Source organism: Pongo abelii, chromosome 20, assembly GCF_028885655.2.
Source record: "Pongo abelii isolate AG06213 chromosome 20, NHGRI_mPonAbe1-v2.0_pri, whole genome shotgun sequence".
In the NCBI taxonomy this organism is placed as follows: domain Eukaryota; kingdom Metazoa; phylum Chordata; class Mammalia; order Primates; family Hominidae; genus Pongo; species Pongo abelii.
Window position 1 is genome coordinate 47,383,365 of NC_072005.2, and position 25,204 is coordinate 47,408,568.

At 41.8% G+C, this 25,204-nt stretch overlaps 1 long non-coding RNA gene across 2 annotated transcripts; it reads right to left on the reverse strand.

Annotated features, from left to right (window-relative positions):
• Window positions 1-6,974: 6,974 nt before the first annotated feature.
• Window positions 6,975-24,422, reverse strand: LOC134760749 (uncharacterized). Of its 2 annotated transcripts, none has more exons than XR_010138690.1 (5): window positions 24,322-24,422; window positions 14,520-14,580; window positions 14,189-14,320; window positions 7,308-7,401; window positions 6,975-7,213 (listed from the first exon to the last, which is right to left on the reverse strand). It is a non-coding gene; the product is annotated as an uncharacterized LOC134760749 (long non-coding RNA). The 2 variants fall into 2 exon arrangements; XR_010138691.1 differs by lacking the exon at window positions 24,322-24,422 and adding an exon at window positions 15,260-15,332.
• Window positions 24,423-25,204: the final 782 nt, after the last annotated feature.

Sequence of the window (25,204 nt, forward strand, 5' to 3'; positions counted from 1 at the left end):
GAAAACAAAATAGAAACTGAAAAAGTCAGGGCACTTATTCACATGGTTGATTTTCATTTTTGTCCAAGTTCCTTAGCTCTGTGCAGATCCCATTTTGAGTGACACTGTCCTACACAGTCTGCTCCCTGTTTGCCTCTCACCTCATTCTACTCATCCCATTTGCTCTGCCCACCGTGGCTTCTGATCCATTCCTCCAACAAACAAACTAAGCTTCTGCCCCAGGGCCTTTGCACTGGCTGTTCCCTGTCTCTGGAACAATCTTTTTTCCAGAGACCTACATGGTCGGTCTTTCTTTCTTTTTTCTTTCTTTCCTCTTTCTTTCTTTCTTCCTTCCTTCCCTTCCTTCCTTCCTCCATCCCTCCCTGTTTCCTTCCTTCCTTTTTTCCTTCCCTCCCTCCTTCCCTTCTGTCTTTCTTCTTCTTCATCTTCCTTTTTTTGTTTGTTTGTTTTTTGAGATGGAGTCTCATTGGGTAGCCCAAGCTGGAATTTAGTGTTGCAATCTTGGCTCACTGCAACCTTTGCCTCTGGGGCTCAAGCGATTCTCCTGCCTCATCTGCCCAACTGGCTGTGAGTACGGGTGCATGCAACCACACCCGGGTAATTTTTTTTGTATTTTTAGGAGAGATTGGGTATCACCAGTTTGCCCTGGCTGGCCTTGACTTCTGAGCTCAGGCAATCCACCCGCCTTGGCCTCCCAAAGTGCTGGAACTATAGGCATGAGCCACTATGCACAGCCTTCATTCATTCCTCCCTTCAGGTGATTACTCAGATGCCACTTATTCCTGGAGGATATGCCTTACCAATTTATAGAATTAGTGGGAATCTTATGGTTGACACACTCCCTATGTCCCTCACCTGCTTTCTTTTCTTGTGGAGGACTTACAGCTCTCTGAAATACCCCATGTTTCTTTCCTGATTGCCTTTCTCTCCTCCCTAGAATATCAGTTGCATGAGGCCAGTGATTGTTTCTCTCTTCTCTGAATCTCCTGTAACCACTGTTAGCACGCACATAGTGTATCCTTAATATTTCCTTGTTCAAAAGATGAATTTCTTTAACCAGAGAACAAAGGTTGCTGTGAGTCGAGATCATGCCACTTGACTCCAGCCTGGGCGTAAGAGGGAAGCTTCGCCTCGAGGGGGAGAAAAAGGTGAATTTCTCTATTCATGAAAAATTGGACATTGGGAATCAAGTATAGCCACCTTAGTTTTCTTGTGAAAATTCCAGCCCTGTCAACTTGTATGAATTGTGTACAATAGGTCCTTTTGCTGGAGTCTATTGCTGTGTAATAAAATATCCCTAATTAGTAGAAAAAAATAACCATCATGGATTTGTGCTCACAGATGCTGTGAAACAGAGGTTCTGATGAGGACAGTGGAGAACACTTGTCTGTGCTCCACCATGTCTGGGGCCTCGAAAGACTGGAGTTGGCCCTGGAATGGAGGCAAAAACAACCAGAAAACAGAGAACATAAGAGCACTGTTAAGTTTTGTTTTGTTTTGTTTATTTTTTTTAAATTTTGAGATGGAGTCTCGTTCTGTCACCCATGCTATAGTGCAGTGGTGCGATCTCAGCTCACTGCAAATTTTGCCTCTTAGATTGAAGCTTCTCTTGCCTCAGCCTCCCAAGTAGATGGGATTACAAGTCCATGCCACCATGCTCAGCTAATTTTTGTATTTTTAGTAGAGACAGGGTTTCATCATGTTCACCAGGCTGGTCTTGAACTCCTGACCTCAGGTGATCAGCCCTCCTCAGCCTCCCAAAGTGCTGGGAATACAGGTGTGAGCCACCTCATCTGGTCTTAAGTTTTTACTTATCAATACTAACACTGCCAGTGTTCTAAATTCTCCAATTAATAGCCACTGTGTGGTCAAATGGATAAGGAATTAAGACTCAACTATATGCTGACTTAAAGAAATCTACTTCACCTATAAAGACACTGAAAGGGAAATGGAAACAAGGAAATGGAAAAGGATATTTCATGAAGATGGAAGCCAAAAAAGGGCAGGAGTAGCTGTAGTCATATTAGATAAATAGACTATAACCACAGACTGTAAAAACAAAAGACAAGGAGGGTTTCTCAAGCTAATGATAAACAGGTCAATTCAGCAAGAGGATACAACAATTATGAATACCTAGGCACCTGACACCAGTTATTTCAAATGTAAAAGCAACCATTAACAGAAAATCAACTAGGAAGCACTGGAGTTAAACTACACACTCAATCTAATACCCAAACACTGAAACAGAATGTTTCACTCAACTACTGCAGAAGAAAAACCTTTTTCATCAGCACATAGAATAGTTTCCAGAATAGACTATATCTTAGGCCATAAAAAGTCTGCACAAATTAAAAAAATAGAAATTATATTAGATGTCTTCTCCAACCACTATGAAATAAAACTAAAAATCCATACCAAGAGGAACCCTGGAAAATGAACAAACTCATGGAAATTACACAACATGCTCCTGAACAAACAATGGGTCAAGGAAGAAATTAAGCAATAAGTTGAAAATGTTTTTGAAGCAAATGAAAATGGAAATGCAACACACCAAACTCATCAGATACAGCAAAAGCAGCATTAGGAAGGAATTTTATAAAAATAATGCCCATATCAACAAAGTAGTGTTGGGAATAACGCTCAAATTCCTAAGGAAATTGAACGCTCAAACAAAGAATTCTTAGCAAAGTAATTTTACTTCTGTGCAGAGGGGTGCTTCTCCTTGGCCAGTGGCCATGAGATAACTCCTGTACAAAAGGGTATGAGAGCCTTTATTCCTGGTGCAAGTCCTGCCCCTGTACCCTTTCCCCATTGGCCAGGGTCGGGTTGCACAATCTGAACTAATCCCGGTTGGCTCGATAGTTGAACTTTCTTTAGATGAAGTGAGCACATAAGGGAGAGAGGGGAAAAGGGGAAGGGGTGTCTACAATGAGCTAGAGAGCTAGTCTTCTTTCCAAATAAGGAGAGAAATGTGAGCTGGTACTTATAAGCCTGGTACTGTGGCGTGACCAAGCATGCAACAAAGGCAGAAAGAAAAAGAGAAAAAGAAAAAGGGGTGGGTGGGGGTACTATGAATTAAAGAGTAAAGGATTGGTCAGGCTATTTGAAGAGAAACCTCGTCATATCCCAGAGTAGAAAGACTTCAAAATAATAACCTAATGACACACCCCGAAGAAGTAGGAAAGCAAGAACCGACCAATCCTCAAATTAGTAGAAGGAAATAGATATTAAAGATCAGAGCAGGAATAAATGAAATTGAAATTCTAATGTAATAAAGAAGATCAACAAAAAGAGTTGTTTTTCTGAAAAGAAAAAATTGACAAATCCTTGGACAGACTAATTAAGAAGTGAAGTCAGAAGACTCAAATAAAATTGGAAATGAAAAAGAAGACAGAATAACTGAGGCTTCAGAAATACAAAGACTCATTAGCAACTATTAGAAACAGCTATGTGCCAACAAATTAAAAAAATTAATTAGAAAAGTAATAAATATCTGAACACACATATCCTGCTAAATATGAATCTTGAAGAAATAGGAAATCTTATAAACCAATAATGAGTAATGAGATCAAAGTCATCATAAGAAGGCTGTCATCAAAGAAAAGCCCAGGACCCGATGGATTCACTGCTGAATTCTACCAATCAATGAAAGAACCAATAACAACTCTACTCAAACTCTTCAACAATTGGAAAAAGATGGGAAAATTTCAAACTTATTTTATGAGGCCACTATTGCCCTGATACCAGGCTCTAGCTCCCAGATGACATTTCTAGACACACAATGGGCCAGAAGAGAATCTGATGCCTTGAAAGAAAGGACACAGAACAGCCAGAATTTGACACTGCTAACTGAAGGGTCCCTGGGCCCTGAATTACCAGCTGCAATACCCCTGTAGTACATCGAGGGCTTTTGTGTGGACCTCTGAAACTTGCTAACTTCAGGTGAGACTCAGCACATTACCAGCTGTGGTTTCTAAAGGGCAAAAATGCTGCTGCCTGGGAAAAGCAGAGGAAAAAGTAAAGGGACTTTGTCTTGCATCTTAGGTGCCAGCACAGACACAGTGATGTGGAACACTAATAGGGCTTGTGGGGTCTCTGATTCTAAGACTTGACTCTTCAGCAACAATTCTGGACCTGCCCTGTGCAAGAGAGGAGCCCACAGCCCTGAAGGGTGAGTCCCAGGCCAGACAGCATTCAGGACAAGCTTACCTAAGAGACTCAGGGCCTTAAAGGAACATGGCTGGTTGTCTGGCAGTACTCCTTGTGGCCTGGGATGGTGGTGGCTATAGGCTGAGGCTCCTCTTTCTTTGGAAAGTGGAAGGAAGAATTGGAAGGACTGTGTGATGTAATCTGAGTGCTGGCTGAGTCACAGTGTAATAGAACGGTAGGTAGACTTCTAAGATTATTGACTCTAGTCCTTGACTCCCAGATGGCATGTTTGCACACATTAGGAGTTTAAGGAACCTCACATCTCTTAAGGAAAAAAAAAGGCTCGGCTGGGTTTGCCATCTGCTGATTGTAGAGCCCCAGGGTCTTGAGTGAACATAGGCAGTAGTCAGAGAGAGCTTACTGCAAGCCTTGGGCAAGACTCAGCGCTGTGTGCGGTGGCTTCAAATCTGAGCCAGTGCATTCATACTGGTGGTTGCCACATTGATGCTTACATCACTGTACCCCCAGGATTATGTGGCTCAGAAAACAGGCAAAGACTTTCTATATTTAAGAGAAAGTAAGAAAAGGGAATGAGAGTGTGCACCTAGTAATTCAGAGAATTGTCCTGGATCTTCCCCAAGACGGTCAAAATGGTAAGACTGCAAGAACCACAGCATTACTGGGATTGGGGTGCTCCCTAAAGGAGATACAGCCTGGATTGGAACACCCAAGTCATTTCAAATATGTGAAAGACCGTTCCAAGATAGATGGCTGCACATAAGCCTAGACAGGGAAGACTACAATAATATGTAGCCCTCCAAAGCTTAGACACTGGGGAACTTCTGCTAGCATCAACACCATCCAAGAAAACAGGAACTCACCAAATGAACTAAATAAGGCACTGGGGGTCAATCCTGAAAAAACAGAGGTATGTGACCTTTCAGACAGAGAATTCAAAATAGCTGTTTTGAGGAAACTCAGAGAAATTCAAGATAATGCAGAGATGGAATTCAGAACTCTATCAGATAAATTTAACAAAGAGATTGAAATCAGTAAAAAGAATCAAGCAGAAATCCTGGAGTTGAAAAATGCAATTGGCCTAGTAAAGAATGCAGCAGAGTCCTTCAAAGGCAGAATGGATCAAGCAGAAGCAAGAATCAGTGAGCTAAAAAACAGACTCATTGAAAATACAGTAAAGGGAGACAGAAGAAAAAAGAACAAATAACAATGAAGCACGCCTATAGAGTCTAGAAAATAGCCTCAAAAGGGTCAACCTAAAATTTATTCATCTTAGTGAAGAGGTAGAGAAAGTGATAGGGGTAGAAAGTTTACTTAAGAAGATAATAACAGAGAACTCCCCAAGACAAGAGAGAGATATCAATAACCGAGTACAAGAAGTTTATAGAACACTAAGCAGATTTAACCCAAAAAAGACAACCTCAAAGCATTTAATCATCAAACTCCCAAAAGTCAAGGATAAGGAAAGGATCCTAAAAGCAGCAAGAGAAAAGACACCAATAACATACAATGGAGCTTCAGTATATCTGGCAGCAGACTTTTTGGTGGAAACTTACAGGACAGGAGAGAGAGGCCTGACATATTGAAAGTGCTCAGGGAAAATAACTTTTATCCTACAATAGAATGTCTGGCAAAAACATCCTTCTGATATAAAGGAGAAATAAATACTTTTACAGACAAAACAGAAACAGGGAATTCAACAATGCCAGACCTGTCCTACAAGAAATGCTAAAGGGTGCACTTTAATCAGAAAAAATAAAACATCAATGAGCAATAAATAATCATCTGAAGGTACAAACCTCACTGGAAATCATAGTGCACAGAAAAATGCAGAATACTATATAACCCTTTAACTGTGGTGTGTGAACTACTGTTATTCTAAGTAGAAAGACTAAATGATGAACCAAGAAAAAAATACCAACTACTGCAGCTCTTCAAGAAATAGACAATACAATAAGATATAAATAGAAATAACAACAAATTAAAAAGCAGAAGGACGAAGTTAAGGAAAAGACTTTTTACTAGTTTTCTTCCTGCTTGTCTCTTTCTTGCTTTCTCTCTCTCTCTCTCTCTCTCTTTCTTTTAAGGCAAATCGTGTAAAGTTGTCAGGTTCCCCAGGGGCTTGAAAGATCTTGCCAAGTGCGGATTCGCTAGAGTGGAATCCACACGACTGGGAAGGTGGATTGCAGGCCATAAATTTTCTGGAACCTGGGGCCCCACATATGCTAAAAACAGGAGTGCAGATACAGGTCTGAAAGATTTTGGAGTACTTGCAGTCCAGAAGAGAAACCTGAAGACGGCAGCGTGGAGCACTCAGAAGACGGCGGAGACCGCGGAGTCCTAACAATCTAGAAAAAGAGGCGAGGACAGGGGATTGGGGCTCCCAAGCATTCAGAGTGCACAGAGTCCCTCCAAGGTCGCTTTCACACTGCCAGGGCTTCCTCTGCAGCTACACTTTACTCTGTCCCAATCAAAGTGTGTCCCTTGAAGGTCTCAACCCCCATGGACTGGATCTGGGCCTCAGTTACTATGGGGCCCCAATCCTCAAGGAGGCCATTGTCACTGTGCTTCCTGTTAGAGTTCTCTCATATTAGTAAATGCCCCTTAAGGCACCCACAGTTTGTCCTTATTCCTCCCTGAATCTTCTCCTTATGAGGGAGAAAGTTTTCAAACAGGTCCAGGATTTACTTCCAGATTTTCACCTTCTGAAACCTCCTCCTTCCCTACACCCAGTCCGGCTCCTCATCCTCAGCCCCTCAGACCCCATGGAGGTCTCCACTGCAATGGGTTTTCTCCAGATTGAGAGGCTCCCCTCCTCAGAGCACAGCCCAGAGACTCACCCTGTCCTGAGCAGCCAGCCAACCGCATAAACAGCCATGAGACCTCATTCCAGCAAAGTAACACTTTATTTTCACAGTTTCAATGATTTTGTCTTCCCTGGGACAGGGAGGAGCTCAGGAGAGCACCGTCATCAAAATTTCCTGGTGGTTGTTGAATCATGGCAGCCAGGTAGCTCAGGAAACTCAACTGGATTACCTTCTTCCTCCTGAAATTAAAGGAAACATGCAGGACTCATTATCTGATAAGGTTTCCTGACAATTGTGTAAATGTCATGCTGGATTTATGAACCAAAAGTAAACCTGAATGACTTGTGCTGCTTTCCAGGCATCACCTTCTTCAGGAAATATGAGACGTTGTTCTTGAAGTGTTTCAGCAGCTCAGATGCAAGGAAACCTGGGTTGTTGAGTACATAGATGAGCATCTTCTTGATTAGAAATGTAAACACAATGACTGAGGTTCTCAGTTGCTAGTTTTCAGACATATGTCATTAATTGGTCGGTAAACCATGTTTCTATCTTATCCATAAGAGAATGGATCACTTCATCCACTTGCATTTCCATGGCCACATTCATTGGAAGTGAAGTAAATGAGCCCAGGATAAGTGTAATGAGAGTTCTGTTGGTTTCAGGCAAAGTTATATAATAGCATTATTCCTGGAGAGCAGGGGCATTTTATAGAAGGTGATGTGGAGGGCACATGCCAAGATGGCCAATTAGAAGCAGCTGCCTTCTGCTGAATGAAAAAGGCTGTGAATTTTGAAATAAGCGTGTGAACAGAAATATCCAGGTTCTCACATTGGGGCTGACTAGGCAAATAATTTGTCCCACGAGAACAAAGAAAAGGGAGGTGAGTGATGATCCACCTGGTATTGGCACAGAGCCAAAGGAACCTTCTCCCGCAGCCAGGAGAAGCATTGAGTCACTATGTAACCCCGCCCTGGAAAACATGCTTCTTCCATGGGTCTTTGCAACCTGTGGATCAGGAGATCCCGTCATGAGCTCAAGTCATAACGGCCTTGGGTCCAGTACAAAGGGCTGTGTGGAGTGTTTTCAGCCCTCTGAGAACCTTTGGTCTGCAAATGCCTGCCATAAGAAACTGGGTCCACCCAAACATGGCGATTCCCGCCCTCTTCTGGCCCTTCGCCCAACCTGTGCCTGGCAACATGGCCACCCCACATATCCGCAGGTGTGTAGGACATCATGGCGCCCAGCATGTGCCTATTCAAAGGCTAGGGTGGGAGCGCCAGTTTTTAGGTGGGCTTACCTAAATGACATGCCTGGCCAAACCAATCCCCTGAGCCCTATGCAAATCAGACACCACCTCCCCCAGCCTCCTCACATAACTGGCTGGTATCCCCAGCATTCCGGGTTTCCTTTTTAGGCTTCGGAGCCCCCACTCCCTTTGTTTCTGTACAGGAAAGCATCTTCCTTCTTTCTTGCCTGTTAAACTCTGCGCTCCTTAAAATCACTGCATGTGTGTTTGTGTAATTTTCTCCAATTCAATGTGTGAGACAACAGCCCTGGTGTTCCTCCACTCATCAGAGCCATATTACAGGGAGCCAGGCAGCCTCATTCTATTGTCCCCACTTCCAAGGCACCTCTCAAGTTAAGATCCACTAGCTTGGAATACCAGCCAAGCAGTGGCAATAGGCTGGAGGCTGCCCGAGACTACCGAGATCTGGGGGGGTTGGGGCGGCCACCATCTCTGTGTTTCCATGGACTCATACACTCTAGCCTGTGGGCTCCAGGGAGTCCAGTTGGTCTGGAGCAGGAGGGATCCCCCACAAGGCAGCACTGCTTCTGTGCCTGATAGTGGCCAGACTGTTTCTTTACGTTTGACCTTGATTTATCCCTCCTTATTGGATAGGTCCTTCCTGTGGGAATTTCAGGAGCTCCAGCCAGGGTTATATGGTTGGTGGGAAGCCTGAGCTCTTTCTGGGATGGAGGCCTTCGGGGGAGGGCCAGCCGCCATCTGTGGAGTTGTCAACTCAATCTTTCCAGCCGAAGCAAATGAACAAAGCTGCCGGCATCACATTTTCTGACTTCAAATTATATCACAAACCCATAGTCACCAATACAGCATGTTACTGGTATAAAAACAGACACGCAGATCAGGGTAACAGACTGGAGAACCCTTTGGCACAGAGTCAAAGGAAGCTTCACACATAGCCAAGGGAAGCAGTTACTGAGTGTGTGACCCCTCCTGGAAACCATGCTTCTCCCAAGGATCTTTGCAACCCGTGGTTCAAAAGATCCTCCTATTAGCTCATGCTATAAGGGCCTTCAGTCTGATAGACAGAGCTGTGTTAGATGTTGGCAGAACAGCCACTCAGACACACACAGAGACCCAGGAAGAATATATACTCCAGCCTTGAAAAGCTGGACAAGTCGGGAGTTCCTTCTCTACCTTCCCTCAGGAAGGTGGCTGAATCCAGGGAGCTAATTCTGTGGGCCCCACTTCTGCTGTACCTGTCATGTTAAAACAGGAGGCCAGGAGTTCAAGGACAACCTGGCCAACATGGCAATACCCCGTCTCTACTAAAAATACAAACCCTTGGGCAGACTAATTAAGAAGTGAAGTCTGAAAACTCAAATAAATAAACTAGGTAATGAAAATGAAGACAGAATAACTGAGACTTCAGACATACAAGGAATAATTGGAGACTATTATAAACAAGTATGCGCCAACAAATTAAAAATCCTGGAGAAAATTAATAAATGTCTGAAGACATACAACCCGCTAAATATGAACCATGAAGAACTAGGAAATCTTATCTAACCGGTAATGAGTAATGAGATCAAAGTCATCATAACAAGGCTGTCATCAAAGAAAAGCCCAGGACCCGATGGATTCACTGCTGAATTCTACCAGCCATTGAAAGAAGAACTAATAACAACTCTACTCAAACCCCTTAAAAACTGGAAAAGGATGAAATAGTTTCAACCTCATTTTATGAGGCCACTATTACCCTGATATCAGGCTCTAGCTCCCGCATGATATTTCTAGACACACACTGGGCAAGAAGGGAATCTGATGCCTTGAAAGAAAGGAAACAGAACAGCGAGCATTTGACATCTGCTAATGGAAGAGCCCCTGGGCCCTGAATAACCAGCTGTAATACCCCTGTAGTACATCGAGGGCTTTTGTGTGGACCTCTGAAACTTGCTAACTTCAGGTGAGACTCAGCACATTACTAGCTGTGGTTGCTACACGGCAAAAACCCTTCTGCTTGAGAAAAGCAGAGGGAAAAGTAAAGGTGACTTTGTCTTGCACCTTAGATGCCAGCACAGACACAGTGGAGCGGAGCACTAATTGGGCTCATGGGGTCTCTGACTCTAGGACTTGACTCTTCAGCAACAATTCTGGACCGCCCTGTGCCAGAGAGGAGCCCACAACCCTGAAGTATGAATCCCAAGCCAGACAGCATTCACAACAAGTTTACAAAAGAGACACGGGGACTTAAAGGAACATGGCTGGTTGTCTGGCAGTACTCCTTGTGGCCTGGGATGGTGGTGGCTATGGGCTGAGGCTCCTCTTTCTTTGGAAAGTGGAAGGAAGGGTTGGAAGGACTGTGTAATGTGATCTGAGTATGGGCTCAGCCACAGTATAATAGAACAGCAGATAGACTTCTAAGGTTATTGACTCTAGTCCCAGACTCCTAGATGGCACTTTTGCACACGTCAAGAACTTGGAGAATCTCACCTCTCTTAATGGAAAAACACAGGCCCAGCGGCTTTACCATCTGCTGATTGTAGAGCCCCAGGGTCTTGGGTGAACATAGGTAGTAGTCAGAGAGAGGTTACTGCAAGGCTTGGGCAAGACCCAGTGCTGTGTGCGGTGGCTTCAAATCTGAGCCAGCGCATTCATAGTGGTGGTTGCCACATTGATATTTATATCACTCCACCTCCAGCATTATGTGACTCAGAACACAGAAGAGGACTCTCTGTATGTTTGGGAGAAAGTAAAAGAAGAGAATGAGAGTGTGCACCTAGTAATTCAGAGAATTATCCTGGATCTTCTCCAAGATGGTCCAAATGGTAAGTCTGCAAGAACCACATCATTACTGGGATTGGGGTGCACCCTAAAGAAGATACAGCTTGGATTGCAACACCCAAGTCATTTCAAATATATGAAAAACCTTTCCAAGAAGGATGGCTGCACATAAGCCTAGACAGTGAAGGCTACAATAAATACCTAACCCTCTGATGCATAGACACCAAGGAACATCTACCAGCATCAACACCATCCAGGAAAACAGGAACTCACCAAATGAACTAAATAAGGCACTGGGGGCCAATCCTGAAAAAACAGAGGTATGCGACCTTTCAGACAGAGAATTCAAAATAGCCGTTTTGAAGAAACTCAGAGAAATTCAAGATAATGCAGAGATGGAATTCAGAAGTCTATCAGATAAATTTAACAAAGAGATTGAAATCATTAAAAAGAATCAAGCAGAAATCCTCGAGTTGAAAAATGCTAGTTAATGGGTGCCGCACACCAACATGGCACATGCATATATACGTAACAAACCTGCACGTTGTGCACATGTACCCTAAAACTTAAAGTATAATAAAAAAAAAAAGAGTGGGGGAAAAAAAGAAAAATGCAATGGGCCTACTAAAGAATGTAGTAGAGTCCTTCAAAAGCAGAATGGATCAAGCAGAAGAACGAATTAGTGAGCTTAAAAACAGGCTAATTGAAAAACACAGTAAAGGGAGACAGAAGAAAAAAGAACAAATAACAATGAAGCACGCCTATAGAATCTAGAAAATAGCCTCAAAAGGGTAAGCCTAAAATTTATTTGTCTTAAAAAGAAGTACAGAAAGGGATAGTCATAGAAAGTTTCTTTAAGAAGATAATAACAGAGAACTACCCAAGACAAGAGAAAGATATCAATAACCAAGTACAGGAAGGTTATAGAACACCAAGCAGATTTAACCCAAAAAAGACGACCTCAAAGCATTTAATAATCAAACTCCCAAAAGTCAATGATAAAAAAGGATCCTAAAAGCAGCAAGAGAAAAGACACAAATAACACACAATGGAGCTCCAATATATCTGGCAGCAGACTTTTTGGTGGAAACTTACAGGACAGGAGAGAGAGAGGTCTGACATATTGAAAGTGCTCAGGGAAAATAACTTTTACCCCAGAATAGAATATCTGGCAGAAACATCCTTCTAACATAAAGGATAAATAAATACTTTTTCAGACAAACAAAAACTGAGGGAATTCATCAGTGCCAGACCTGTCCTATAAGAAATGCTAAAGGGAGCACTTCAATAAGAAAAATAAAAACATCAATGAGAAATAAATAATCATTTGAAGGTACAAACCTCACAGGAAATCGTAAGTACACAGAAAAACAAAGACTATTATAACCGTTTAACTGTGGTGTGTAAACTACTGTTATTCTAAGTAGAAAGACTAAATGATAAACCAAGAAAAAATAACAACTACCATAACTCTTCAAGAAATAGACAATACAATAAGATATAAATAGAAACAACAAGTTAAAAAGCAGAAGGATAAAGTTAAGGAATAGAGTTTTTACTAGTTTTCTTCCTGCCACTTTTTTTTTTTTTTTTTTTAAGGCAAATGGTGTTAAGTTGTTGTCAGGTTAAAATAATGGGTTATAAGATAGTATTTGCAAGCCTCATTGTCACCTCCAATCAAAAAAACCCTACAATAAATACACAAAATATAAAAAGCAAGAAACCCAATCACATCGCCAGAGAAAATTACCTACACTAGAGGAAGGCAGGAAGAAAAGAAAGGAAGAGAAAAACCATAAAACAACCAGAAAACCATTAACAAAATGGCAGAAGTAAGTCCTTACTTATCAATAATAACATTGAATATGAATAAACTAAACCCTCCAATCAAATGATATGGACTGGGTAAGTGAATGAAAAAACAAGACCATTGATCTGTTACCTACAAGAAACACATTTCACTTATAAAAAATTCACATGGACTGAAAATAAAAGAATACTAAAAGATATCCCATGCCGATGGAAACCATAGAAAAGAAGCAGTTGCTGTACTTATATCAGATGAAAAATATTTCAAGACAAAAACTGTAAGAAGAGGCAAAGAATATCACTATATTGTGATAAAAGGGTCAATTCAGCACTGGGATATAACAATTTAAAATACATGTGCACGCAACACTGGAGCACCCAGATATAGAAAGGAAATATTATTAGAACCAAAGAGATAGCCCTTGATACAGTAATAGCTGGAGATTTTAACACTCGACTTTTAGTATTGGGCTGATTGTCTAGACAGAAAATTAATAATAAAAATCAGACTTAGTGTGCACTACAGACCAAATGGATCGAACAGATATTTACAGAATATTCCATCCAAGAGAGCTGCAGAATCCACATTCTTCTCCTCAGCACATGGATCATTCTCAAAAAAAGGCCATATGTTCGGTCACAAAACACACCTTAAAACTTGCAAAAAAGTTGAAATAATAGCAAGCATCTTCTTGAACCACAGTGGAATAAAACTAGAAGTTAATCATAAGAATAATTTTGGAAACTATATAAGCACATGGAAATTAAACAATATGCTCCCGAATATCAGTTGGTCAATGAAGAAATTAAGAAAAATATTGAAAAACTTCTGACACAATTCATAATGGAAACAAAATATGCCAAAGCCTATGGGATATAGCAAAGCAGAACTAAGAGGGAAGTTTATAGCTGTAAGTGTTTCCATCTTATGACATAATGAGGAAATGTTTATATCTTATGGTGTAAACACGAAGAACTTCAAATAAACAATCTAACAATGCACATTAAAGAACTAGAGAAGCAGTAGTATACCCAAATGAGTAGAAGAAAAGATAGAATAAGGATTAGGGTGTAAATAAATAAAATTTAAATTAAAAAAACAGAGATCAATGAAAAAAGAAGTTGATTTCTTGAAAAGTTCAACAAAATTAACAAATCGTTGGGGAGCCTAAGAAAATAAAGGGCAAGATCCAAATAAATAAAATCAAAAATGAAAAAAGAGATATTAAAACTGATACTGCTGGAACTCAAATGATGATTAGAGGCTACAATGAGCAACTATGTGCCAATATGGAAAATCTAGAAGAAATGGACAAATTCCTAGATACACACAGCCTACCAAGACTAAATCAGGAACAAATTCAAAACCTGAACAGACCTCGCCTTTCTTCCAGAGCTGTTCTGTTCACTACAGTAGCCACTGTCCTCGTGTGGGTTTCAGCACTTGAAATGTGGCTGGTCTGAATTCAGAGCTGCTGCAAGTGTGAAATACACACAGGATTTCAAAGCCCTATAAACAAGAGAACGTAAATAAAATAACTCATTCATTTTTTTCCTGATTACATGTTGAATTGATAATTTCTTAAATATGTTGGTTTAAACATGATATTTATGGAATTGATTTCACTTGTTTCTTTTTACATTTCTCAATATGGCTGTTAGAAAATTTAAAATTACCTATTGGGCGTGGTTGTTTATTGGGCGCTCACCTGCTGTGATGGCCTGTCTCCACCAGGTGGCGCCAACACACACCGCTGCAGCCCCTCCAGCCTGATTGCAAGAGAGAGACACAGGGAGCTGTGAGCACAGAGGAGGAGGTGAGGATGTGACAACAGAAGCAGAAGGGTGAGTGGTGTCAGGAAGGGGCTGGAGCAAGGGATGCAGCAGTCTGTAGAAGGTGGAGAAGCAGCACAGATGCTCCCCTGAGGCCTCCAGTTCAGCACAGCCCTGCCAGCACCTTGAGTTGACACTTGTGACTCCAAAGCCATAGGACATCTGTTTGTGTGGTTTTAAGCCAGAAGTGTGTGGTCACTAGTTGCAACAGCTATGAGAAATTACTACAGGCAGGAAAAAGGAATGAAGACAGCAGTCATCTTTATACTGAATATAATTTAAGATAAAATGAAAATACCAGTAATACTTAGAGCTGTGGCTCTAACATTATGGAGCAGAGACAGTCCCCCTGAGCAGTGCCTCTGCAGGGTTTCTGACCCACAGAATCATGGGGTCTTCACAACACTCAGTGATACAGGAGCTAGAAAGAAATTATTCAGGCAGATAGTGAGAGTAAGACAGTCCTCAGTTAGGTTTCCTTTTAATAAAAAGCAGCCCCCAGATCATTTCTTTTCTAACAAAAAGCAGGCTGAAAAATCAAGCTGCGAGCATAGATAAGAAAGCCAAGAGCTTGCATAGGTAAATGCTAGCAGTGGTGCCAATAGAAAAAGTTTACCTGGGGACCAGGCATGTTCAACATGGAGGGTCCATTTTCCCTTTTTTTTTGTTGCCACTTGTGCAGTAAAAAGGCAGGCAACCAACATGGCTCAGTCCAGGTAGATACCCCATTTGCATAATAAAAGATTAGGGTGAGACATCCAGCTGGTTCACCAGCTATGTAAATGGCATACCTGGTCCTACCAATCTTTGGGCCCTATGTTAATCAGACGCCACCTCCTCAAGCTCATTTATAAAACCTGCGCCTTTCACCAGCAAACTGTTCCTTTCATCAAAGCCCCATTCTGCAGGAGAGAGAGCTGTTCTCTTTTCTTTTTCTTTTTCCTGTTAACCTCTGCCCTTAAACTCACTTCTTGTGTGTTTCTGTCATCTATTCCCTTGGCATGAGACAATGAACCTGGAGTGTTTACCTATGACAATGACACCGCTTCATTTGTATGGGAGGAGTTTTTACATAGCAGTAAATAATAAAAATTAATTACTTAGTTGTGGAATGTTCATGCAAAGGAACATACATTTATAGATGTGTTTATGCAGTGTTTATTTATATTTGATGTATGGCTACTCTCTCAAAAGTGTGTAAAATTTGAAGAGCAGAAAATTCTCTGTTTTGGATTGTTGCTGTATCCATAGCCCCCATCCCAGGACCTGACATGCCTTAGGTGCTCAGTAAATATTTCACTAAATGAGTGATTGAAAGAACTGTGTGGTTTAAGTAAACCTCACTGAGGAGAAAACATTAGAGCGGAAACCTGAATGAGTAAAGGGAGGGGCTGTGAGGAGATCTGGGTGAAGAGAGTTCTGCTTGAACCAACTGCGGGTGCAAAGGCCCTGAAGCAGGTGTGAGCTTAGCATTTTTGAGGAACAGCAGGGAAGAGGCCGTTGTCGGTGAATCCAAGCGAATGAGGAGAAAAAGGAAAGATGATAAGGACAAGGTATAAATTGGCAAGAGGCATCAGGATGTTTCAGATTTTATCAAAGATTGATAAACTTATGAAAAGTTAGTCTTTCTTTATCAATTTATGTGTCATTTTCACTAGCCTAGAAAAATCAAGTCTGAACCTCCATAAGATTTGAATTTTTTTTTTTTTTTGAGACACAGTCTCATTCTGTCACCCAGGGTGGAGTGCAGTGGCACAATCCCAGCTCACTTCAACCTCCACCTCCCAAGTTCAAGCAAGTCTCATGGCTCAGCATCCCAAGTAGCTAAGATTACAGACAGGCACAACACCCAACTAATTTTTATATTTTTAGTAAGAGATATGGTTTTGCCATGTTGCCCAGGTTGGTCTCAAACTCCTGACCTCAAGCAATCTGCCTGCCTCAGCCTCCCAACTTGCTGGGATTATAGGCATGAACCACTGTGCCCAGCCATGAGTATTGTAATAGAAGTTAATACCCTTTGTTTCCTTCCCTTCCTGCATAGGGAGGAACGCAGTAGTGCAGAGTTGAATGTCAGATCACAAGTTGGTGACAGAGGGTTCATGGGGGAGAGCAAGGCCCAGTGTGAGTGTCACAGCCCACACAGAAGGAGAGCCCCTTGTGTAGCTGCTGCTTGGGGTGGGGCCTTAGAGTCTGAGCAGGCCATGAGGCCATCCACACAGGGGCAGTCCGGGCAAGGAGGGAAAGTCATCAGTAAAGGTGCCTCTGAGACTTGCAAGCTTTTCAGGCTATAGGGACTTGCTGTCCTGTCCTCATTAAACCTAGATGACCAGACAGAAAGAGGTACCCCTTTGGGTCATCTTGGTGCCAAGAATATTATAGTATTTCGTTTCCCCTCTATGTAACAGGATCTGTCCCTTCTGCAGATCACAGCCAATTACTAGTGCCTGGTAGGTTATTCCTCCCCTTCCCTGGTCATCTCTTGACCCAAGAAGGTCAAATAGACCAGGCAGAATCCACAGATTAAAATTAACAGGATTCCTTCTGTGTCCCTGGTGGAAGCCTTTTCTTTCTGGGACACAGGCGCTCGAGACACACAAATCTAACATTTATGGGGTGAGAACACAAATTTTCCAAGTAGGCTTCCCAGATAAAGGTGAGTTTCCTATTTCCATCTGCTGACCACAGGCCCAGGTGTTCTTCCTTTTGGGGACACAGGACCATATAATGGTCATTACCCCAAGCACACCCAGTGTGTGTTCTGGTACCTACCAGGATCATCCATTTCAGGACTGACTTTACATCCACATTCCTTTGCTTTCTTTGTTGCTTTCACAAACGCGGTGCGACTTTGTGAAACCAAGTCTATGAACAGGACAGGGGATGTCGGAAATAGAATCCACCATGTGGGTTCATTGGCCCTTGTGCCTTCTTGTGTTGAGCTCAGGGTACTTTAATGAATCCTTGAGAGATGTGCCTATGAGGTGAGGTGTGGAAACCAGAGAAGGGCAACAAGTGTGGGATATCTTGGTGGTCTGGAGTCCTAGGTTGAGGATGCAAATCGAATTGTAAGGATTGAGTGAAGGATTTTGGTGTTTTGGCATGATTGGGGATTAGCAGAATCTAGATTGGCAAGTAAGTGGCTTTGGGGGAATCCTAGGAAGGGCTGAGGACTCTGACTGGGGGATGACCTACCTGTTCCTGGGAGAGTAACTCAAGCTGGCAGAGTGAAGTTTACTGGCCATTCTTCCAGGTGCAGGTGGGTATGAGAGGAGGAATGGAGAGTTGGGGGAGAGATTAAAATTCATAATTTTCAGAGACCAAAATGTAAAATTTTCAAAGGGAAGAAAGCCCTATTTTTATTGTTTCAAACAGCCGGAGCTCACCATTTCTGTAGATGTCTCATGGCTTGAGTTTGACATGCTACTTATATGGAAGATCAAGCTATCATTTGTCCTCTTAGCCAGAGATGGCAGAATCATGAGCTCGCAAATTGTGCAGTCACAAAGTCACTTTGAAAGATGTGTGCTCAGTTTACAACTGGGTTTCGCCATCTTAAGATCATTAATGAGCTTTAATGAGGAGCCCTATATGTTCCCTTTGTTCTGTGTCTTATTATTTTACTTTACAGTAGGTAGCTAATTCAAGTTGTAAGAATGTCAGTGGATGGATGGGCTTCATTTAAGTACAGAAACATCGGAGGCTTTGCAAGGCTACAATCTGGTCTTTGGCCGCCAGAGAAAGGCAGCACTCCAGGGCAAGCTTGTGGGGTGGTGACTCTCCCTGGAGGGCTGGCTGCTTCTACAGTATTGTGTCATTAGGAGTCTCTAAACTGCTCCCTGGGAGTTCAGAGCAGGACTCTTCTTGAGCCTTGATGTGCTTCAGGGATACACATTTTTGAACCTACAATACAAGTGGGGGACAAGCAGAAGAAATCACAGCTAATTGGCTGAAATATGAATAACATTACATAGCCATACATAAGTAAATAAATATTGGTCATAGGAAATTATTGGAAAGACAGGGATGGAAGGATATGTTTTTATTCTACTGACAGGCATGATGGAGGCTGAATGTTTGTTTTTCAAGATAGAAGACCCTACATAATGTTTATAAATAAAAATCAGTAGGCAGCTGTAGAAAATGTCATTTAAGATGGCTTTAGTTTCACCCAGAGATGGTTACTTGGTGTGGATCTCACGAGTGGCGCCCCATAAAGGAGAATTCAGGAACTTTCCAGTTTTCGCTTGGACGCAGAACACACGGAAACCCACGGATTATCCTGGCAAAGTGCAATGTTGTTTTTACCATAGAAGAGGTGACACCATCTGCCAGGAGAGGGGCAAAAAATGGTTGTGTTCACAGTGTTATTCTCAGGGATAGAATAAGAATCTTATGTTCCAGCTGCAGCGGGGCTGTAGGAAACCAAGTTAACATCTCCTTGGGGTTGCAGATGACCACATCACAACACCCAGCCTGCTCTGACACCTAATCTTCAGAAGAACTGCCCACCTCTTCCATGTCGTTTATGTTTAGGTTTATCAGGGCATTGCTGTCTTCAGCTGCCTAGATTGTTTTATTCTTTCCAAGGCAGTTGGAGAAGATAAGGAGAGTCATTCTGGGGAGTCTATACTAGAAATTTAAATGGTACATGCAAAATAACATGGTACAACCAACACCAGAATGCTCCTTTCACTTGATTCTCCCTAACTCTTGCTTTCCTCAGCCAAGATCCACTCCATATTTACAGATGCTCAGGAGAGAAATTTTGATGTTTTTCTTGAACTCTGGTGACCTTGTACTGCACCTACAATCAATGGCAGACCCTGCAACCCATCTGCAACATTACAATAAAATCCAACACTCAAGCCACCAATGACTTTCTTCACAGAATTGGAAAAAACTACTTTAAAGTTCATATGGAACCAAAAAAGAGCCCACATCGCCAAGTCAATCTTAGCCAAAAGAACAAAGCTGTAGGCATCACGCTACCTGACTTCAAACTATACTACAAGGCTACAGTAACCAAAACAGCATGGTACTGGTACCAAAACAGAGATATAGATCAATGGAACAGAACAGAGCCCTCAGAAATAATGCCACATATCTAGAACTATCTGATCTTTGACAAACCTGAGAAAAACAAGCAATGGGGAAAGGATTCCCTATTTAAGAAATGGTGCTGGGAAAACTGGTTAGCCATATGTAGAAAGTTGAAACTGGATCCCTTCCTTACACCTTATACAAAAATTAATTCAAGATGGATTAAAGACTTAAACATTAGACCTAAAACCATAAAAACCCTAGAACCTACTCATCTGACAAAGGGCTAATATCCAGAATCTACAATGAACTCAAACAAATTTACCAGAAAAAACCAAACAACCCCATCAAAAAGTGGGCAAAGGATATGAACAGACACTTCTCAAAAGAAGATATTTATGCAGCCAAAAGACACATGAAAAAATGCTCATCATCACTGGCCATCAGAGAAATGCACATCAAAACCACAATGAGATACCATCTCACACCAGTTAGAATGGCAATCACTAAAAAGTCAGGAAACAACAGGTGCTGGAGAGGATGTGGAGAAATAGGAACACTTTTACACTGTTGGTGGGACTGTAAACTAGTTCAACCCTTGTGGAAGTCAGTGTGGTAATTCCTCAGGGATCTAGAACTAGAAATACCATTTGACCCAGCCATCCCATTACTGGGTATATACCCAAAGGACTATAAATCATGCTGCTATAAAGACACATGCACACGTATGTTTATTGTGGCACTATTCACAATAGCAAAGACTTGGAACCAACCCAAATGTCCAACAATGATAGACTGGATGAAGAAAATGTGGCACATATACACCATGGAATACTATGCAGCCATAAAAAATGATGAGTTCATGTCCTTTGTAGGGACATGGATGAAACTGGAAATCATCATCCTCAGTAAACTATCACAAGGACAAAAAACCAAACACCACATGTTCTCACCCATAGATGAGAATTGAACAATGAGAACACATGGACACAGGAAGGGGAACATCACACTCTGGGGACTGTTGTGCGGTGGGGGGAGAGGGGAGGGATAGCATTAGGAGATATACCTAATGCTAAATGGTGAGTTAATGGGTGCAGCACACCAACATGGCACATGTATACATATGTAACTAACCTGCACATTGTGCACATGTACCCTAAAACTTAAAGTATAATAATAAAAAAAAAATCCAACACTCTGGGCACCCAGCACCAACCCCCAGCAGCCTCCCACATGGGGTCACTATCATAGTCATCTCGTGGCTGTTCTTCCTGATGCCTCTCCTACCAGTCTCTTTCTCATCATATGTTCTCCCTACAGAAGGATCTTGGACTTTTCATAGTAGAATTCTTATCAAATCTACCTCACATCATCCTTTCACTGCTCAAAATCTTCTTGTGGCATCCATCCCCCTCCACCAGATCCAAAATGCCAATCACAGCCTAAAGGCACTATATTAATGCTCCTCAAAGTGCTGATTTGGAAGGAGATAAGGAGCTCCTGACTGAAGGTCAATCTGCTGACTGCTTTCATGAGGAAAATATTGCCATGAAAACAAAATGTAAACTCAAATAGTCAGGGTAATTATTCACGTGGTTGATTTTCATTTTTGTCCAAGTTCCTTAGCTATGTGCAGATCACATTTTGAGTGGCACTGCCCTACACAGTCTGCTCCCTGTCTGTTCTTCTCACTTCATTCTACATATCCCATCTGCTCTGCCCACAGTGGCTTCTGACCCATTCCTCCAACAAACAAACTAAGCTTCTGCCTCAGGGCCTTTGCACTGGCTATTCCTTGTCTCTGAAACAATTTTTTCCAGAGACCTACATGGCCATCTTCCTTCTTTCCTTTCTTCAGGTGATTGCTCAGATGCCACTTATTATTGGAGGACATCCCTGACCAACTTACAGAATTAGAAGGAACCTTATGGTTGACACGCTCTCTATCTCTCTCACCTGCTTTCTTTTCTTGGATAGGACTTACAGCTATCTGAAATACAGCATGTTTCTTTCTTGGTTGCCTTTGTTTCCTCACGAGAGTATCAGTTGCACGAGGCCAGTGACTATTTCTGTCTTTTCTGAGTCTCCTGTAAGCACTTTTAGGGTGCAGATAGTGTGTGCTTAATATCTCCTTTTCCAAAAAAGGAATTGCTTTATTCATGAAAAATTGGACAATTGGGAATTGAGTACAGCCACTTTAGCTTCCCTTTGATAATTCCAGCCCTGTCAACTTATAGGAATCGTGTATGAAGGGTTATTTTGCTGGAGTCTATTGCTGTGCAATAAAACATCACTAACTAGTAGGGAAAAAAAAACCCATCATTGATTCGTGCTCACAGATGCTGTGAACTAGAGGTTCAGATGAGGAAAGTAGAGATGACTTGTCTGTGCTCCACCATGTCTGGGGCCTCAAAAGACTGGAGTTGGCCCTGGAGTGGAGGCAAAAACAACCAGAAAACAGAGAACATAAGAACACTATTAAGTTTTTTTTTTTGAGACCAATTCTTGCTCTGTTGCTGAGGGTGCAATGGCATGATCTAAGCTCACTGCAACCTCTGACTCTGGGTTCAAGTGATTCTCCTGCCTCAGCCTCCCTAGTAGCTGGGATTGCAGGTGCATGCCATCATGCCTGGGTAATTTTTGTATTTTTAGTAGAGACAGGGTTTCACCGTGTTGACCAGGGTGGTCTTGAACTCCTCACCTCAGGTGATCTACTTGCCTCAGCCTCCCAAAGTGCTGGGATTGCAAGCATGAGCCTCAATGGCCAGTCTTAAGTTTTACTTATCAATAATAACACTGTCAATGGTCTAAATTCTCCAATTAAAACCCACAGATTGGTTGAATGGATTAAGAAATAAGACCCAACTACATGCTGCCATAAAGAAATCTACTTCACCTCAAAAGACACTGAAAGGGAAATGAAAACAGGGAAGTGGAAAAAGGTATTTCATGAAGCTTGAAACCAAATAAGTGCAGGTGGAGCTATACTCATATTAGATAAAATAGACTAAAACCACATACTAAAAAAAAAAAAAAAAGACAAGGAGGTTCACTAACTAATGATAAAGAGGTCCATTCAGCAAGAAGATACAACAATTATCAATACCCTAGGTACTCCACACCAGTGTTCTTACATATAGAAAGCAAGCATTAACAGAAAATCAGCAAGAAAGCAGTGGAGTTAAACTACATACGTAGAAGAAACATCCTTTTCATCAGCACATAGAATATTTTCCAGAATAGACTATACGTTAGGCCATAAAAAAGTCTGCACAAATTAAAAGAATAGAAACTATATCAACTGTCTTCTCTAACCACTATGAAATAAAACTAAAAATCAATAACAAGAGGAACCTTGGAAAATGAACAAACTCATGGAAATTGCACAACATGATCCTGAACAACCAATGGGTGAAGGAAGAAATTAAGCAATAAGTTGAACATTTTTCAGTAACAAATGACAATGGAAATACAACACACAAAACTGATTGGATACAGCAAAAGTAGCATTAAGAAGAAATTTTATACCAATAATGCCTATATCAACAAAGTAGAAAGACTTCAAAATAGTAACCCAATGACACACACCAAAAAGCTAGAAAAGCGGGAACCAACCAAACCCCAAATTAGAAGAAAGAAGTAAATATTAAAAATTAGAGCAGGAATAAACAAAATTGAAACTCTAAAGTAATGCTGAAGATCAAGAAAAAAAGAGTTGTTTTTCTGAAAAGATAAAATTGACAAGCCCTTGAGCAGACTAAGAAGTGAAGTCAGAATATTCAAATAAATAAAATAGGTAATGAAAAAGAAGACAGAATAACTGAGACTTCAGACAAACAAAGAATAATTGGAGACTATTATAAACAAGTATGTGCCAACAAGTTAAAAATCCTGGAGAAAATTAATAAGTGTCTGAACACATACATCCTGCTAAATATCAACCATGAAGAAATAGAAAATCTTATCAAACCAATAATGAGTAATGAGACCAAAGTCATCATAACAAGGCTGTCATCAAACAAAAGCCCAGGACCCGATGGATTCACTGTTAAATTCTACCAGCCATCGAAAGAAGAACTAATAACAACTCTACTCAAACTCTTCAAAAATTGGCAAAGGATGAAATAATTTCAAACTCATTTTATAAGACTACCTATTGCCCTGATACTAGGCTCTAGCTCCCGGATGACATTTCTAGTCACACACTGGGCCAGAAGATAATCTGATGCCTTGAAAGAAAGGGCACAGAACAGCCAGCATTTGACACCTGCTAACTGAAGAGCCCCTGGGCCCTGAATAACCAGCTGCAATATCCCTGTAGTACATCAAGGGCTTTTGTGTGGACCTCTGAAACTTGCTAACTTGAGGTGAGACTCAGCACATTACCAGCTGTGGTTGCTAAAGGGCAAAAACACTTCTGCTTGAGAAAAGCAGAGGGAAAAGTAAAGGGGACTTTGTCTTGCACCATGGGTGCCAGCACAGACACAGTGGAGTGGAGCACTGTTTGGGCTTGTGGGGTCCCTGATTCTAGTACTTGACTCTTTAGCAACAATTCTGGACCTGCCCTGTGCCAGAGAAAAGCCCAGAAACCTGAAGTGTGAGTCCCAGATCAGGCAGCATTCATGACAATCTTACCTAAGAGACCCAGGGCCTTAAAGGAACTTGGCTGGTTGTCTGGCCATACACCTTGTGGCCTGGGATGGTGGTGGCTATTGGCTGAGGCTCCTCTTTGTTTGGAAAGTGGAAGGTAGAATTGGAAGGATTGTGTGATGTCATCTGAGTGCCAGCTCAGCCACAGTATAATAGAACACCAGGTAGACATCCAAGATTATTGACTCTAGTCACTGACTCCTAAATGTCACTTTTGCACACATCAAGAGCTTGGGGAATCTCATATCTCTTAAGGAAAAAAACACAGGCCTGGTTGGCTATGCCATCTGCTGACTCTAGAGCTCCAAGGTCTTGAGTGAACATAGGCAGTAGTCAGAGAGAGGTTACTGCAAGCCTTGGGGAAGACTCAGTGCTGTGTATGGTGGCTTCATATCTGAGCCACTGCATTCATAGTGGTTGCCACATTGATATTTACATCACTCCATCCCCAGCATTATGTGGCTCAGAACACAGACAAAGACTCTATGTCTGGTAGAAAGTAAGAAAAGGGAATGAGAGTGTCCACATAGTAATTCAGAGAATAGTCCTGGATCTTCTCCAAGACAGTCAAAATGGTAAGTCTGCAAGACCACAGCATTACTGGGATTAGAGTGCTCCCTAAAGCAGATACAGCTTGGATTGCAACATCCAAGTGATTTCAAATACGTGAAAGGAGGGTTGCAAGAAGGATGGTTGCACATAAGCCTAGACAGTGAAGACTACAATAAATACCTAATCCTCCAATGCCTGGACAATGAGAAATATCTACTAGCATCAACATCATCCAGGAAAACATGAACTCACCAAATGAACTAAATGAGGCACTGGGGGTCAATCCTAAAAAAACAGATGTATGTGACCTTTCAGA